At 44.1% G+C, this 3,713-nt stretch overlaps 1 pseudogene across 1 annotated transcript; it reads right to left on the bottom strand.

Moving 5' to 3' along the window:
* Positions 1 to 210: 210 nt before the first annotated feature.
* Positions 211 to 1,290, bottom strand: LOC105533712 (annotated as a pseudogene). Its single transcript, XR_001005157.1, has one exon. The product of XR_001005157.1 is annotated as a peptidyl-prolyl cis-trans isomerase A pseudogene (transcript).
* Between the last annotated feature and the right edge of the window lie 2,423 nt (positions 1,291 to 3,713).

Raw genomic sequence — 3,713 nt, 5'->3', positions numbered from 1 at the left:
TGAGTCATAACAGATTTCTCAGTTTGTGACACTAGTCACCTTGAAGAACACCTCTAAACGCATGAACTCATTGAGACTGGTCCAACCTCTAATTTCTGGCTCCTTGTTTTTCCTGCCCCTGCCTACCTTTAAGAGACAGAGTCTCACTCTGCCACCTAGGCTGGAGTGTAGTGGCATGATCACAGCTCACCACAGCCTTAACTCCTGGGCTCAAGCAATCCTACCATATCAGCCTCCTGATTAGCTAGGCCTACAGGCATGCACCACCAGGCCGGGCTAATTATTTTTTGTAGAGACAGGGTCTCACTATGTTGCTCAGGCTGATATCAACTCCTATCCTCAAGTGATCTTCTGCCTCAGGTTCCCAAAGCGTTGGGATTACAGGTTGTGAGCCACCATGCCCAGCCCCTGCCTACATTTTCAATATTCTACTCAACAAACATTGAGACTTCCTGGGTCTGGAAAGTAAAAAAAAACGAAGTACTATGTAGAATTAAGCAAGCATGTAAGTGATGTTTCAGAAGTAACCTGTTTCTGTTTCAAGTAAGGCCTACACGAATGCCCTAACTCAAACAAGGACAGACAATAGTTAATTAGTTTTTATTTCATAATCATAAACTTAACTCTGCAATCCAGCTAGGTATGGAAGGGGATGAAGAAAATATGGAACCCAAAGGGAACTGCAGTGGAAGCACAAAGATTCTAGGATACTTCCAGCAAATGGGGTGGAGGGATGCTCTCCCGAGCTACAGAAGGAATGGTCTGGTGGTTAAGGTAAAACACAAGTCAAACTTACCAGAGCTGTCCACAGTCATCTATGGTGGTCTTCTTGCTGGTCTTGACATTCCTGGATCCAAAGAGCTCCATGGCCTCCACAATATTCATGCCTTCTTTCACCTTGCCAAAGACTACATGCTTGCCATCCAACCACCCCGTCTTGGCAGTGGAGATGAAAAACTGGGAATAGTTTGTATTGGGTCCGGAATTTGCCATGGACAAGATACCGAGACCTGGATGCTTCAGGATAATGTTCTCATCTTCAAATTTCTCCCCGTAGATGGACTTGCCACCAGTGCCATTACAGTGTGTGAAGTCACCACCCTGACACATAAACCGTGGAATAATTCTGTGAAAGCAGGGACCCTTACAACCAAATCCTTTCTCTTCAGTGCTCAGAGCACAAATGTTTTCTGCTGTCTTTGGAATCTTTTCTGCAAACAGCTCGAAGGAGACGTGGTCCGAGGGCTCGCTGCCGACAGTAACGTTGAAGAACACGGTGGGGTTGTCCATGGCTGATAGTACCAGGACTCTTGGCGACAGTAGCCTCTGCAAAGCTGGTCATAGAAATTTGAGAGTTTCTCCTAGATGGAGGTTTTAGCTATTTATTTTTATATTAAATGGTAAATTCTTGACTGTAGGTACCTTGTCTTAATCCCCTTTGTTTTTATTTTTTTCTGTCCCCAGGGCAGCCATGTTTGCTTTTACGGATTGTGTAGTACACAGCTCTAAAGAGTGCCTGGGGTTGAGCAGTGCACATCTATCTCACTGTACAGGGAAGCCCGGACTGTCACAATAAACTGCAGGCAGCAAGTCTTTTTATTTATTTGCTGGGTTAAAATGATTCCCATAAGTTCCCTCTAAAATTACCGACAGATTTTCGGTGGGAAGAATGCATTGGAGACTGGCATTAAACACTAGTCCAGGTTAATATTTGCATTGAATGCCTCTCTTATATCTTTTAGCATACATTAAAATGGACTCTAGTCTTGTTCTAGTAAAACCCACGACTGAGTGAACCAAGGACGAGACTGCCGGTTGGTTGTGCACACTCTGGAGGGTGCCAGGAGGCTGGCTTCATCCATGTTGCAGTGTTTCCTAAGGAATATCTTACATCTAGAGGCTATGGTGTCTCACATCTTTGTCCCCAGTTATCTACCTTGTGTGTACCTTGCATTCCTTCATTTTCAGAATGCAGAATTGAACTTGGCTTTGAAGTAAAACAATACTGGTTTTTGAGTGATCCAGCAGCTGTTATACTTTGGTGAGAGTTTTCTTCTCCACTCAAGTCTTGTTTTCCATTTCTCTCTCCACCACTTTCTCTTCTACCCCCACCTCTTCCAGCTTACTCTACCCAATTACCATGCCAGAAACAATTCTTGTCTATCTCCTTTCCCAAAGAGATGCTTCCTTTATTCAACTGCTTAAATAAGTAAAACAAAGTTTCCCTTTCCCCTGAAGCACCTGCTCAAAATACAAGCGGGAGACCAATTATAACCCAGGAGACAAATCCCCTTTGAACAGCTGATCCAGGGAATGGATTTGGAGGCTTATCTTCGGTCTGAATCACAGGGTCACACCAGGGTCATCCCTAGAGCAAATTGTCCCCTTGGCTTCCACTGAACTTACCCTGAAATGTGCACACTGGATCTCTTTTCCCATGGATTATGAAGCTGTTTGGTGAAGGCTGCTCATTTGATGTACTAATCAGCATCTTGACATAACACATAGGAAGAGTTTAAACGTTTGCTTTTGTACTGCAAGGCTTCTAGGGTACTTTCTAATTAGGTCCTTGTAATCACAGACAAAAGCCTGTGACTGTAAATCTGAAAAAATGACTTCCAAAGCATAGGGCAGTGCTTCTCAGACTTTCATGTGTGTACACATCATCCAGGTATGTCATTTAAGTGCAGGTTTTAATTCCCTAGGTCTGAGGCATGGCCTAAGATTCTGCATTCTAACAAGGTTTCAGGTGAGGCTGATGCTGTGGTCTGCTGGACTGCACTTTGAGGAGACCCTACGTGATGGACAGTCAGCCAGGAAACTTTCAGTTTGAGGCATAATTAGTGAAACTTCATATTCCTTAACTACTGCCCAAGGGCCTTGAATGGTAGATGCACCTGTGTATGGTAGATGCACCTGACAGTGATAGTCTGACTTCAGCATACCCTGAGAATGACCCTGCATGGTAGATGCACACAAATGTGTATTTGAAGTTCTGACCTAAGGAATTCAGAAGTTGCCAACCTGGAGATTCATTCCTTATCTGTGAGGAATATCTGAGCCCCTCACCCATGCCAAGGAACACAGGCTGTACAAGAGATCAAAGCCCTGTGTTTTGGGTTAAATGAAGGTTACCAGTTGGAGGTTGTTAGGAGGAGGGTGCTAAGTGAAAACGCTATTTCAACTGCGTGCTTCTTACAAGCGGCTCTCCTGCCTTGCCTTTGCCCGCTGCCACTGGGGAGAGCAGTTCCATGTAGCCCACTGTCACTGAACCATCCCTATATGTAAGTAAGTTTCCCTCAATAAACCCCATGTCTGCTTTGCTGGCTCTGGGTCTCTTGTTCGGGCTCTTGAAGCTGGTGCATTCCCTATTGGAGCTGAGAGGGGTCTGGCATGATTGATTTCCTCTGTACAACTGCCCAAACTTTGCTGAGCATTCTTATTTTTACCTCCTTTCTCTGGTTCAAATGTTTTATTGTTGTAGTCATCATTTGAATGATACTTATTTGTTTACATGCCTGCCTCCTAGACTCTGAGCATGTAGGGATAAGACAGCCAATTCTCATTCATCTTTGGATCAAGGGCACCTAGAACAGTATCTGGTAAAACACACACACACACACACACACACACACACACAGAGTAGGCACTCAACAAATACTGGATAAAAGAAAAACTAATAGATTAAACTCATAAAATTAAAACCTTCTATC

The sequence above is a fragment of the Mandrillus leucophaeus genome, unplaced genomic scaffold (genome assembly GCF_000951045.1).
Source record: "Mandrillus leucophaeus isolate KB7577 unplaced genomic scaffold, Mleu.le_1.0 Scaffold128, whole genome shotgun sequence".
Lineage (NCBI taxonomy): Eukaryota > Metazoa > Chordata > Mammalia > Primates > Cercopithecidae > Mandrillus > Mandrillus leucophaeus.
This window is presented reverse-complemented; position numbering and strand designations above follow the sequence as displayed.